This window comes from Carassius carassius, chromosome 21, assembly GCF_963082965.1.
Source record: "Carassius carassius chromosome 21, fCarCar2.1, whole genome shotgun sequence".
Taxonomy (NCBI): Eukaryota; Metazoa; Chordata; class Actinopteri; order Cypriniformes; family Cyprinidae; genus Carassius; species Carassius carassius.
Genome location: NC_081775.1, coordinates 4,039,317 through 4,054,479, shown reverse-complemented (window position 1 = coordinate 4,054,479; position 15,163 = coordinate 4,039,317). Strand labels below are relative to the sequence as shown.

The 15,163-nt window shown below is 43.2% G+C and overlaps 1 pseudogene; it reads right to left on the bottom strand.

The window, feature by feature from the left end:
• Positions 1 to 10,063: 10,063 nt before the first annotated feature.
• Positions 10,064 to 11,193, bottom strand: LOC132098232 (uncharacterized; annotated as a pseudogene).
• Between the last annotated feature and the right edge of the window lie 3,970 nt (positions 11,194 to 15,163).

Here is a 15,163-nt window from a genome sequence, read left to right as displayed (position 1 = left end):
GTTTATAACAGTAATTTTGGGGGGTGGACTCATTTAAAATAATGTAATCATCAGGTTTTAGCCAGGTTTCTGTCAAACAGAGCACATCTATTTTATGATCAGTGATCATATTATTTACAAAAAGAGTTTTCGTAGAAAGGGACCTGATATTCAATAAGCCAAGCTTTATCATTTGTTTATCCATATTGCATCTGTTTTTTATTTGTTGAACCTCAATTAGTTAATCTTTAGTTAATCTTAACTTGGTTTGGACGTTTTTTGTATTTTCTAGTTCGGGGAACAGACACAGTCTCTATAGTGTGACATCTAGGTGAAAGAGTCTATATGTGCTGAAAATTAGCTGACCTCTGTGACGTGAGGCAGCTAGCAGACGGTCGGTTTAGCCAGTCTGTCTGCTTCCTGACCTGGGCCCCAGTTAGTCAAGTATAAACACTAAGACTATTTGCCCTATTTCTAGAGAGAAGAGTGGTGCCACCCCAGGAGGGATGAAGACCATCTCTTTTCAACAGGTCAGGTCTGCCCCAAAAGCTTGTCCAATTGTCTATGAAACCTATGTTATTCTGTGGGCACCACTTAGACATCCAGCCATTGATTGATGACAATCTGCTATGCATCTCGTCACCACGGTAAGCAGGGGGGGGACCAGAGCATATTACAGTGTCTGACATCATGCTTGCAAGTTCACACACCTCTTTAATGTTATTTTTAGTGATCTCCGACTGGCGAAGTCAAACATCATTAGCGCCAGCATGAATAACAATCTTACTGTATTTACGTTTAGCATTAGCCAGCACTTTTAAATTTGCCAAGATGTCAGGCGCTCTGGCTCCCGGTAAACATTTGACTATGGTGGCTGGTGTCTCTATATTCACGTTCCGTACAATAGAATCACCAATAACTAGAGCACCTTCATTAGGTTTCTCAGTGGGTGCATCACTGAGTGGGGAGAACCTGTTTAATGTTTTGATCGGAACAGAAGAGCGGTGTTTTGACCCACGACTACGCTGCCTCACTGTCACCCAGTATCCCTGCTGCAGGGGCTCTGTTGCCGGAACCGAACAATGTACAGGAATCCCTGAGCTAGACGCATCCAAATCCGTATCTAGAGCCCTAACATTCTTACTGTCCTCAATTAAAGTTTGGATGCGTGTCTCTAATTCTGAAATCTTCTCTGTCAGCCTAACTATTTCCCTGCATTTATCACATGTGAATACCTCATCTGCGACAGAGATAGATAAACTGTACATGTGGCAAGAGGTGCAAATAACAATAGCAGGAGAAGCCATTACTCACAGTGCTTGATGAAATATTCTTAAAAATATTCACGATACACTACACAATCCTTGACAAGAGACGACGCGCTTGAAGACTAGACTAGAGACTAGACTGGAGACTAGTTCAAGCATTGGGGTTTTATAGAAGCAGATTTGGTCCCTTACTGTTTCTCGATTAAACATCATGTGGCATTGTCATGTGGGATGAATCTTTGGGTTAATAACTTATAAAGTGTCATAATAGGCACACAATACAGAATCTGGAAATTTCATTCTGTATTGAAAAAATAAATAACGTGAGCTTTCATTCAATACTAAACTTTCCATATCTTACACACATTTAATAGCACTATCTGTTAAAGTTATAAAAACCATATATAAAACATTGGTTAAAGTTGCACCGATTACCTTGAGCACATCAAACATATATAAAGACATAAAACATTATTTGTGAATATAGTTAAACCTTCAGATTTCTTAATGGTTGTCCTTTTGAGATAGTTTGTTGAAAAGTTCAGTTCGTAGAAAGATTTTCAAGCAAGCAGGAAGCAGAGTCATGGGATGATCCTTGTATTGGTTCTTTGTGTTGAGGTCCACTAATTATTAATGATTCCTGTGGTGTTTCCATACGTTGGGATCATGTGATGCTGTGATACACAGGGTCCTTGTATCTTGTAAAAAGAGTTAATTAAATCAGCTCCTTTTTAGGGACTCAGGATGTCGATGTCCCATTAGTTTCCTCATGAGCGGGGGCATTTCGCAACAGACCTTTTCTCTGTTGTATGAACACATTATCACTTCACTTAATGTCGCAAAGAAATTAGCTATTTCTTTCCTTGACAGGAAAGGGGTCCAGACAATCTTGAGCATTGTTTTTCCTCAGCTAATCATTAACTGTATTCAGATCGCAGATGGGAGGAAGTAGGCTTTTATAATTCCTTTGGCAGAAGTAGCCGATTCTGCAGTTATTGGCGTGGCTGTTCGCTGAGGTCCTACAGTCCCCCTTTTGCGCGGTGATGTTACTGGTGCGAACATCGACGGGCACTAGAACAAGAGACAGAGAGAACAGGCACACACACACACAAGACACAAACAACATCTCCATGACTTGCTGAATTCTGGTGCTGGACTTGGGTAACTTGGGATAGATGGGTTAAGAACACTTCAAGTGACATAGGGGTGCATTGTTTAGGATAAGTTATAATTGGGTTTTCAATCGATCTAACTGTCAGTGGTTCAATGAAGCGGAATGGGCGTAATCTCAATCAGGTTGGTTGGGTTCTTCAATACGGTTTCCTGGTCAGTTTTAACACGTCAGAAAAAAAATAGAATTCTCAGGACGCCAGACGTGCATTTACTGAGACTCTTGTACGGCGTTCACATGCTTGTGCAGGAGAAAGGCTAGTATCAAGGTCACAATACATCCTACGATAGTGGAGATGCGAAGCGCTGTGTCAGCAACAGACCAAGACTGAACGACTGGCTCACCAGTGGGCTGAAAGCTATAGCTTCTAAGGCTGTATCCGCAGGAGTCAAATCAATCAGTTGTGTTCCTTCCTCCCTGATCCTTTCTTCCAATTATGGATCAAGGACAAAGGAATGCGGTTTGAAGAACATTGAGATTCGAGTTCAGCCTAATACTCAACGTCGTTGAGGTGATACAATGCTAGATCAATGATATGGAGGATCGAGCCCTTAGGGACATTAATCGATAAAGTTTAGGTTAGGTGAGATAATTGATCGTAGATGACGGTAGCTGTACACACTGAGGTGTTGACTAGCCATCGTTTTCTGACAATTTTGGTTTGGATTGCCTTAATTTGGATGTGGACAGCTTTTCAAAATGATTTAGTAAAAGGAGAGAAGAAAAAAAAAACGTTGGTGAAAGAAGTCAATCCTGTTATCGGGACCTGGATCATCTAAGGGAGTTCCTGAAGGGGACTGGAAAGGAAAGGAAAGTAAGTTATAGTAAGGGAAGAAATTTTAAAAAAATAAACCCAAGAGGGACACAAGGAGGTTAAGGTCTGAGGTTAAGAATGTAAACACATGTCACATGTGTGGAGCGACTCCTCTCCACTAGGAGTTGGTTCTAGCAGTGCTGTGGAGGAGTGTGTGTAGGTTTTTGTAAAACAAAACTATATGTATCCTAAAAGTATAGTTATAACTAGGGGGTATAGAGCATGTTGTATAGGGGGTATAGATTGTAAGTCTATGTCAGTTGGTTTGATCTCCCCCTTTTCCTGTCGGTTGGAGCCCTGATGCTTCTTTATCTGGTTTTGATGGACCCATCGAAGGACTGGCTCACTGCGCCCTTGTCTGATTTTGATCCAATAGTTAACAGGTGAGAGCTTGTCCACAATCTCGTGGGGTCCTGTCCAGTGAGGAAGGAATTTCTTTGACAGGCGATGGGGAGCATTCTGCCTTGGTTGGTCAAAGCTGTAGTACCACACTCGGTCTACGACACAGAGTTCCTGGTGAGAGGCCTTTTGGTCATAGTAGGCTTTTCGAACTTTCCACGCTTTTGCCGTCCCGCCATCATTTCGAACGGGGGGTACTCGGGTAGACCGGTGAGGGGTGGCCCTGATGGCCATCAGTATAAGAGGAAGCTTGACATCCCAATCCTTTTGATTGGCGGACACATACTTCTTCAACATGCTTGCCACCGTCCTGTTGACTCGTTCAACCTGACCTGAGGAAATGGGTGATGGCTTATATGAAGCCTGGCCTGTATGCCCAGGAGTTTCCATACTTCCTGCATAACTTTGGCGGTGAAGTGGGTTCCTCGGTCAGAGTTGACTCTTAAAGGCAGTCCAAATCTTGAGAAGACGTGGTTCATTAACAGGCAGGCTGTTGTTTCTGCTGTGTCGTTAGGAGCTGGGAGACACTCTACCCACATTGTGAATTCGCAAACCACAGTGAGGAAGTATTTGTTACCTCGTGTTGACCGTGGTAGGGGTCCTACCCAATCTATTTGGAGATCTGACCATGGGTAGGTCATTCACTTCCGTTGTAGTGGTGCTCGGTGGCATCCTTTAACATATTCCGCCACGTCTTGCTGCATGCTAGGCCAGTACGCCACTTGCTTGAGCATTTCGTAGGTGGCCTTGGCACCATGGTGTCCAGCGCATGGTGCATCGTGGGCATTTGTCAGCATTATCCCCCTTTGGCCCTGAGGAACTACAAGCTTTGGCGAAGTTAGGGGCTCAGGGACATATGTTAGAACGCCGTCTTTGAGATGCAGCATGTGCTTGATTGAGTGAAGTTGGCGGAGATCGGATGAATTGAATAGGTCGGAGGAGGAAATGGGATGAGTTAATGGGTCAGAAATGTGAGTGGCAATAGTTTGTAGGATTGGATCCGATGCTTGGAGGGTGAGGAGATCATCAGCGGTGAATTGAGGTGAAAGTTCAATGTGGGAGGAGGTGGGGGTTTGCGTGCCAGTGGCGTGCTGGTGGCGGGTTATGGCCGCCACTGATGGGGTGGGTGGGACGGCAGAAAATGTCCAGGACTCTCCATGTAATGCACCTGCTTTGGCGAGGGCATCAGTTTGGTCATTGAGATCTTTGTCTTGTCCTGGTTGACGTGACCTCGGACCTTTTTCCAATAAACGATCATGTCATGGTGAGTGACAGTGATATCGCATGCTTGGAAGAGTTCCTGATGTTTGACTGGCTTGTTGTTAGTTGTCTTGAATCCATTCAGATAGATGGCATGTGAAGCTTAGACGGGCATAGTTGGAGTCGGTACAGATGAGGAGTTCTTTGATGTTGTGGGATGCAGCAAGTTGTAGTGTGATGAGGATGACTGCTATTTCTGCATATTGTGATGATTGAGGGCCCAGTTTGAATTGTTGTGGTGGGCAAGGCTCCAGCCTACAAGTTGCCCTGTTGACTGTAAGAACAGCCATCGACATATGCTGTGGGCATATCTTCACACACATTCTCCTCAAAGTATCTGTAGTTTATCAGTTGTGGTTGTGACAGTTCTTTCGGTTCCACTGAATTGTGCGGCATGTCCGTTGAACAGTTTTGGCAGGCTGCTAGCCCATTGCCCAGAGATGAATTGTGGTTTTGTGCTTATCTTGCCTCGACGTCCCGTCCTTGGAGCATCATTAGCCATGTAGCTATGCGTGCGTTGGTTACCACGCCATCCCTGATTTGTTGGCTGTTAAGGAAGGTCACTGGCTGGTGACACGTTTCTATGATGACCTTTTGCACTCCAATGTAGTTGGAGAAATGCTGAATGGCCCATACAGTGGAAAGCAACGCTTTTTCACAGTCTGAGTATTTGCATTCTGGAGGAAGCAATGTTTTGCTGGCATAAGCGACCACTCGTTTGTCTTTGTCATGGAGCTGGTAGAGGCCTGCACTGAGGCAATGATTGGAGAATCCAGATTCCAGATAGAATTCCTTTTCTGGGTGGAGGTAGGCCAGGCATGGTGCAGAGCATAGGCGTTCTTTGAGCTTGCTCATAGCTGTGTCCTGAGCTTCCAACCAAGCAAAGGGTTCATCCTTTTTCAGAATTTACCTTAGTTTCTATCAAACCTTTACAATTAATTCAGAACGCGGCAGCAAGATTAATTTTTAATGAGCCAAAAAGAATACATGTCACACCTCTGTTTATCAATTTGCACTGGCTTCCAATAGCTGCTCGTATAAAATTCAAGGCATTGATGTTTGCCTACAAAACTACCACTGGCTCTGCACCCATTTACCTAAATTTGTTACTTCAGACTTATGTGCCCTCTAGAAGCTTGCGTTCTGCAAGTGAACGTCGCCTTGATTGTGCCATCCCAAGGAAGCACAAAGTCACTTTTACGGACTTTTAAATTAAATGTTCCCTCCTGGTGGAATGACCTCCCAAACTCAATCCGGACAGCTGAGTCCTTAGCCATCTTCAAGAATCGGCTTAAAACACATCTCTTCCATCTTTATTTGACCCTCTAACTTTAACACTCACTATTCTAATTCTATTCTTTAAAAAAAATCTAACTACCTTTCTAATCTTTTTATATTCTATTTTCTTTTCATTAATTATGCAATTGTATGTGTGTGTTTATGTGTAAAGACCTCTAACACTAGCTTGCTCTATTCTTTTTTTATTCTATCTGTTTTCTTTATATTATATTATTTAAAATCCCATGCTAGGTGTACTGTGTTAACCTAACTGAGACTTGTTATAGCACTTATATATCATTGCTCTTTTTGTTGTTTTTGATTGCTTCCACTGTCCTCATCTGTAAGTCGCTTTGGATAAAAGCGTCTGCTAAATGAATAAATGTAAATGTAATGTAGTTTTACACCACTGTCCTTTGTGTAGGGCAATTTTCGCTCCTGCTGTTGTCAGCTGGTTCAGGACGGGTTCAGGTCAATTTCTTTGAGGTGGTCTGTCACATTTGAGCTTTTCATAAGGACATCATCCACGTAAACAAGGTTACCTCTGGCTCTGGGATCAGGGCATGCTTTGTTTAGGAAGATGTTAAATTCTGCTGGTGAGTTGGCATAGCCGAAAGGGCACCGTGTGAAGGTGTACTGTCGATTGCCAAAAGTGAATGCCAGTTTGTGTTGGTCATCAGGGTGGACGGGGATTGTCCAAAATCCGGAAGCAACGTCCAGTGTAGACAGGATCGTTGAGCCTTTAATTTTGGGAATTTCTTGGTCCAACTGAGTCATGGGCCATCGCGATAAGGGAACTTGTTGGTTCAACTTGCGATAGTCTATGTTGGGCCGCCATTTGCCGTTGGGCTTTAGGACTGGCCATATTGGGGCAGAGTAGGTGCTGTTACAAGGCCGGATGACCCCCTTTTCCAACATGGAGTCAATGATCTCCTGGACCGATTCGTATGACGCTATCGGAATTTTGTACTGCCGCACAAATGTGGGTGGTGCATTTGGATGTGTTGGGATGCGCACCATGTGGATATCAGTCAAGCCACAATCCAGGGAATCCTTTGCGAAGGAGTCCTTGTATTTGCATAGAACCTCTCGAAGTCCTTGGCGATCCATTTCGCTGTGGAGGGCATCCGCCTCACTCAGGATTTTTATTGGACTTGTGCATTGAACCCGGTGTAGGGTTCCTCTGTTGAATCATTTGAGGTACTCTGGGCCTCAGTGATCACCTGTGCAGGTGATTCTGTCGCAGACTGTGTTGAGCGTAGACAGCGAGGTGAATGTCGTCTGTTAGTTCTGATCGACAGACGCTTTCTTTGGACACTGGCAGAACACAAGTGATGGCAATGACTTCATGGGGCTTTGTGAATGTTACTGTGTCATCGCATTCATCCAACATTAGTTCGGCTGGTATGGGGCCAATGAAAGGTACTGTTAGCTCAAAGTCATGGAATGCTTCATTGATGAGCCATCCCAGGTGACTGGCTTTGGGAATGTTGATGTCATTGGCCGTACAGTTGTTGATCAACACATACACAGCTTGTGGCTTCCAAGGTCAGTCCTAGTCTTAGGCAGGTCCTGGAAGGTTGGAAGAAACCTAGCTTACTGTTGAGAGTTTGGCCAGGTCACATGTTGTACTGCTGTAGGCAGGTATTGTGACCTCTTGCTCACTGATCATTGTGCACGCATCTGGGATTGTTTGGCCAGATCGAAGGTTCTTGAGATTGACTGAAGTGGTCAGTTGGTGTGATGGGGGAGCCCATATGACATCGTTCACGGTGTCAATGCAGGGGTTAAGACGAACCATGATGTCTGCTCCTATGTAGATGTCATGAGGTAGGTTGGGGACAACGAGGAAGTAGTGACTCAAGAGTCTGTTGTTCCAGCGTAGGTCTACAGCGCAGACAATCTTTGAGGAAGCCATGGTTGTTTACCATGGACTGAGAGGGAAGCGGCTGTGCTTTGAGACGTGTGGTAGGCTCTGATGTCTCAGCTTTAATGTTTTGAAGAGCTTTAGGCTGATGGCTGAGTTTGCAGACCACAGGGCTAGTGCTGCATCAGACACTGGTGTGACTTGGACGTTTATGGCAGTCATGATTTGAAGGGAACCTGAGTCTGAGTCAGATGCTTGCAATGAGCAGAGGAAAGGGTCTTGGTTCTTGCTACTCGGAGTTGAGCTTGCTCTTGGCTTTGACCTTGCATCGTCAGTCAGTGAATGTGGGGCGGTGTCCGTGGCTTGACACTGTGACTCGTTGGGGTTTACCGACTGGAAGGGCAGAGGCTTGCGGACTTGAGGTCAGATCTTCAGGTGCTTGAAGTCTATCAAAGGTTCAAAGCGATTAAGCAGGTCTTTCCCAATGAGGAGTGGATAGGTGTTAAGTGGTGAAACGTACACTGGGTGGACGAGATTCATTGGTCCCACAGTTAGGTTAATTGGGGCCACATGTTTTAGTTTTAGGCCCGTGTGGGAATATGCTTGGAGGTTCAGTTCACACCTTTGAAGTTTGAGGATGCTATTAGACCTCTTTGTTCTTTCTTGGACTTCTTCAAGGAGTTCTGACGACATTAGAGTGATGTCGGCTCCCGTGTCGAGAAGGGCTTTGACTTTGATGTGGCATTCGATGATGATGGAGAGGTAAAACTTTCTTGCTATACCTTTCGCAATGAGGTCGCCTCAGAGTTGAGGGACTGGAGTTTGGGAGGAAACAGGTAAGATGTCAGGACTGATCGGGTGCTCTTCGGAGGAGTGGCAGACGACCAAGACAGCACTTTCAGGGACTTGAGAGGTTTCGTCAGCAGGTGTTTGTTGAACTCTGCTATGATCTGGAGCATCAGGTGTTGAGTTAGGGACTAACTCTGTGGCTGGGTTTTCAGGTAGGATTTCTTGTCCATCTGAAGTTAGGGTAGTTACGGTTCTCTGAGAGTGAGGTGAAGGAGTGCTGTTCTCTGTGGTTTGCTGGGTCAGGTGGTCGCTGTCTTCTCGTCCGGCTGCTAGTCAGGCTGTATCTGGTTTCTCTTTCTTTTCCCACTTTCAGTCTTCCTCCTTTCGTTGGAAGAACTCTTTCATCATCATCTTCATCAGCTCTTGGGAGTCAAAGCACAGTGAAGTCTTTTGTTCTTGTGTGGATTCAGGTTGAGCTCGGTCAGCTAGGAATCTTTGTGAGTTTTTTCATCGATTCCTTGGGCTGGTTGCTCCAGGGTGTGTTTGTCGTTTTCCCTTGGAGTTTCCGTTGAATTCCCATGAGTTTTTTCCTCTTGAGTTTCCAAATGAGCTTGGCTGGTTCCACGATCTTTCCCTATGTCTCTCATGAGGTCTTGTTTGGTCCCATGAGTTCTCCCAGTGATATCCAGATGAGCATTGTCGCCCATGCGGTCCACCCCAGCGGTTGTTCCTTTGTTTAGGTTGTGTACCGGTGTGGGAGTCCCGTTTTCTGTTGGAAGAGGATGCATTCCACTCTTTGGGTGTTGGCTTGGCATGATCTTGACGTTGGGTGCCCTCTAGGGCCAGCCCCTTACTCTGGGAGTTGAAGTCGAGAACTGCCGTGGTTTTGCTGCTCTTTTCTGAAGTCATCTTCAGTTTAGCGTAGGCCTTGTGTGCCAAGTCTCGCAGTTGTTGAGCACTCATTGTGTGTGGACATGCAAGGACGCCAAGATGGTGGCTTACCCCGGGGTGAAGATTCCTCAGGAAGAGGGTTTTAAAATTTACATCTTCCTCCATATTCTGTTCATTGCGAATCCCGAAGTAGGCTTGTCTGAGTCGCTGTAGAACTATTGGGAAGGCTCCTGATGACCTTGTTTCATCTCCAGGGCAGCCACTAGTCCTTGTTCTGACTCAGGGTCAGCAAACTCTTTGATGAGGGCTTCTCTGAGCAGGTGGTAATCAGTCTTTATGTGGGTCGGCTATCGGTCCAGGAAACCGTGAACCTCTGAGCTGGATGTTGCTCGGATTAAATAAAGTCTATCTTTGACGGTGACACTGGGTCTCATTTCCAGATGAAAGTCGACATCTTGCAGATATCCTTTGATCTCCTGACTGCCTGGCCCCTTTAGAGTAAACTTGCCAATGTTCCTGGCGAGTTTGTCGAGGTCCTTGAGGTCCAAGCCACTTAATGATCTGTGGCTGGCTGGAGCCATTTCTTTCAGCTTTGTCGTTACATAAAGTTCTTCAGAGGGAGCTGGAGAGTGTTTTGGCACTGCCCCCTCCCCCTTTATATCACTTGTCAGTCCAGGAACTGGGGACCCGGGCCTGCTTGGCAGGGGTGAGACTGGTGCCCGTTGTGTCCTTGGAGGTTCAGAACGCAGCTCGTAGGCATGTCTGAGTTCCTCTCGGAAGCTGACTGACTCCTCTTTGATGTAGTCCAGTTGTCGTGTTAGGTGGCTGATCTCCTTTCTTGACTCATCCAGGTGAGTTTTAAGGGCTTTTCTCCGTTCTTGTCTCTGAAGTCAGCCTTGGCCTTTTCCAGGAGCTGTTCCGCATACTGTAGCTTGTTCGAGAGATCAGCGTAGTCTTCCTTGACTTGTTCCATTTTTTTTGTAGTAGCTACTAGTGTCTCTTTTAACCTGGTGATCTCTGTGCCTTGTTCCACTTCATCGGGCTCTTCCCGTTGTTCCTGAGCCTCCAGTTCTAGCTGCGTGATGCGTCGTTGTGCACGTGTTAGCTCCTGCTGGAGATGGGCGGCGTGCCTGTCACTCAGTTTGAGGGTGGCGATAAGTGTGTGGCTTAAGGAGCCAGTGATCTTGGCTAGTTCTTTGTGACTGTAGCTTTGACTTGGGTCTTGTCTCATGAGGCTTGTTATGTTGTTATCCAGCTAGTCCTGCATCTGATGTTTCGGTGTTTCTGCAGCCTTAGGTAGGAGGCTGTCTGTTGTGACACTTAGCCAAGTCTTGAGGTCCTCCCAGTGGTCAACAGGGTCTGTTGTGCGAGACACATTTTGCCGCTTTGAGGGAGATCTAGAACCTAGACTGACACAGACCTTGAAGAGGAGAAAACAAAACAAGGACAAACAGAGGTGTAAAGGTGCAATGTCAAGTGTTGGTTGATGTTGAGTGTGTCATGGGCAGGTGAGCGTAGTTCTCAGCAACTGTGAATCTCTGGTGGGTGTGCTTCTAATTTGTAGTTTCTGTGGGGAAAATAAATAAAAACACATAGGTAGAAAAGCTAGAGAACAGAGGGAGAAAAGAAGAGAAAAAAAACAGAGCAAGGAACAAAATACTATTTGGCAGTTTCCACTTTGCCTTTCAAAGAAAGGGGTTTCTTTTTTTTTGTAAAGAAAGATAAGAGCCAATGGTAAGATTAGAGGGAAGACAACACAAAATGCCCTTTTCTGGTTACAGAATGAAGACAATAAAACAAAAAAATAATAATAATTTGTTTGATTTAGAAGGATGCTTCTACACAGGGCTTTTGAAATGGGGATTTCTAAATATCCTGGTATATTAAAATTCCTCCGTGCGGAAGAAACAATAGCAATGACAGTATTGGTTTCTCAGCTGGTAGGAGGATTGACAACCAAACATAAATCAGAGCGTTTCTAGCTGCGTGTTCAATATTTGGCGGACACCTATTGGTTCTCTTGTTGACCTACGTTAGCCTTGGCTGGGTAGGATCCCAGGGTGAGAAGGGAAGGTAGGGTGAGAGTCAGACAATTTTGAAATGAAGTGTTCAAGTTTCACAAAAATTTTGATTAAATGTTTCTAAAGTTCTCTGCTTTTATGATTCTCACAGGTACAACCCAAAAATGGCAACAGTAGTCAAATCAGAAGAGGACAGCTGAGGGAGAGAAGAAGAGAATTTTTGCTTCCATTGTTTAGGAAAGATGACAGGGTGGTGGCGCTGTTGAGTCGATACACCTAGAGGTTGGGTTTAATGTGTTAGCAGGGATAACACTAACTAACCTGAGTATTGAAGAAAATCCAAATTTGCCACTAACAGGCAAACCTATGAAATTTGCCAAAAATTTGCCAAATGGGCAAACCTATGAAAATTTTATATAAAAATTAAATAACTGAGAGAGGGAAAAGAAGGCCTAGCAGGTAGACCCACAACTAAATTCAAATTTCAAATCGGAAAAGGTATTTCCTGATTAACAATTAATTAATTAAATAAAAAAAAAACTGCTAAGAGTAAAACTGCTAAATTAAATTAATCAATACAGGGTTGCCCAAACCTTACTATATTGCAGAAGAAATTAAAACTTCAGAACAATAATGACAGTTTAAGGGTTAAAAATCTTTAATGTTGTTTTCATTAGATTATAAGAGCAATTATAATTCAATTATCAGCAAATACTGTTGCTATGTCAAAGGAGGAACTGAAATTAATTTATGAAATCAAATAAAAATTCCAAATCTGTAATTAAATATGAAATTAAATAAAAATTTCAAAACCATAATTGCTTAGTTTCATAATATCTGCTGATGTCATTAAAATTATAAATGTTATAGCTGAATTAATCACAACGCATCATTAAAGTAATGAGGATGAGAACCATCATTAATTATTAATAAAAAAACAGTGTTTCAATTGATAAGATTAAACAAACTAGTGTTTATTAATTTTGTATCTGTCAATGTTCTTTTCAATGGGAGGAGAGGAGAAGAGAAGGGAGATTAATGAAGGTAAAAGAGAGAAAGAATGAGGTGAAAATGAGGTAAAGTTCAGATGTAACAGATGTAAAGTCACTTCAACAGTTCAAACACTGCGAAACACGCTGCATTTAAACCCACAAAAAAGCTATATGCTAACTGCTAGCCTTCAAGGCTATTTACGTTTGCATATGCTTCAATGCAAAAGGCTTTAGCTTCAGATAGCTTAGCTCATGCTAGGCTATTTGTTTACAATTAGCTCAAACTGCCCCAGTAAAGTTTCCGGGTTACAGCTGTTACTATGGCAATGTATACTGAGCGCTGAACCATCTCAGCTCGTTAGAGTGAGGTAAACTAATCTACAGGTTTACTGTATCTAATAAAGTACGTTATTGAGATCTCGGCGGGTCTCAGCACTTGTTTAAGTATACAGACAAAAACACACATGGATTTAACCACAATTCTACTTGATCAAGATTTCATAATTCTCCCATAATATAACGTTCAGACACTCTCTCTGAGCACCGCGTTCCCAAGTTCACTAGTTTTAGTGAATTAACTGGCAAGAGAACATTAATTAGCTAGATTAATGTCTCAAACCGGGGAGATGACTTACATAGACGAATTTGATGTGGAACACGCACAAACAAATCGAACTATGGAGGCCTTTATCTTAAAAGAAAGGAAAACGAGGAACATGCTCGCTTCTTTCTTATGCGCTTTAGGGCGACTTATTTTGTCTCTGAGGACAATTAAATGCTTTACTGCAGTTCAGCTTCAAACAACAACTCGAGTCATTCATTCACACACTGGCATTCCATAATAAAGTACCTATAATAGCACAACAAACTGTTTCTCTGTCTTTGATCTATTCTTCCGGATAAAATAGAACAAAAATAATGCAAAATCTCTTGGTATTATGAATTTTTAGGTCAAATTTGCCTGCTTTAATTCTCCACCATATGTAAGGAAATATTAGCTCATTTATTTTGAGAAGAATCAAATCTAAAGATTCAAATTGCTTTAATTGAACTGAGTCCAAATTTATTTAGTTTATACTTCATCAACGGTTCGTCCACCGAACTTAAAATTCAGTATATCCTTAAAATTCTATTTAAGTTTACTTCATGAACAAGATAATACAAACAGAAAGATAATTTATATGCTACAGGCTAGGTAGCACAGGATCTGGGCAAAGTTTAATCTTGAAATACTCCACACAAGACAATACTTCTTTATAAATGAAACAAGAATTTATTGAGCTATTCTATAGATTATATGGATCTAAAGCTAATGAACACGCACACACACAAATATACATACACATACACACACAGTTGCAACGGATTTATGAGGTGAGTTAATGAGAAAATCTCTACCAAATTCACAGGTATATCAAGAATCAATAAAAGCAGAGCCCTAGTTTATCTTTACAACTTAATAACGACCTTGCACCATTTCAGCAATAGATAGAGGTTTGTTTGCCTTTACTTGTGGTTGAGCCGCTGGCCGCAGTGTCGTTTCGTCTCCTTCGCTCGCATTGAGCTGAAAGGGGAATACCGGCTGGGATTTGTTGTTGCGTAGATGACGTCTAGGGATACCCTTTGCCTTGATTGGTTGGTTGACTGCCCAGCGATTTTGAGAGATTCAACAGCTCTAGTCTTGATGGTGGACAACGTTTCTTCTGAGTCCTCTCGTTTGCGCGGCATGAGCTTTGGAGATTCTGTCACGGAAAGTTGAAGTTCTTAATGACTTGAAAGCACGCTGATGGCTAGAAGCCGGGTTGAAAAGGGTAAGCAAGTGAGCAAGCATGGTTTCGCTGTCACAAAATTTCAACGGAGTGGTTTTGAGTTCTGGATGGCAAGAACGCTAGCAGCGTGTAGGTAGTTCAAGCCATGGCCAAGACGGAGGAGCAGCGTAGCGCAGCGCACCGCATTTAAGCGACACGATACATGACACAATCCTCAACAAGAGACGACGCGCTTGGAGACTAGACTAGAGACTAGACTGGAGACTAGTTCAAGCATTGGGGTATTATCAAAGCAGATTTGGTCCATCCCACGATCGATCTCCCAATGGGATGCTGTTGCAGAGCTTAGACACGCCCGTACTGTTTCTCGATTAAACATCATGTGGCATTGTCATGTGGGATGGATCTTTGGGTTAATACCTTATAAAGTGTCATAATATGCATACAATACAAAATCTGTACATTTCATTTTCTCCAAGTTTAGGTAAATAACGTGAGCTTTCATTCAATACTAAACTTTCCATATCTTACACACATTTAATAGCACTATCTGTTAAAGTTATAAAAACCATATATAAAACATTGGTTAAAGTTGCACCGATTACCTTGGGCACATCAAACATATATAAAGACATAAAACATTATTTGTGAATATAGTTAAACCT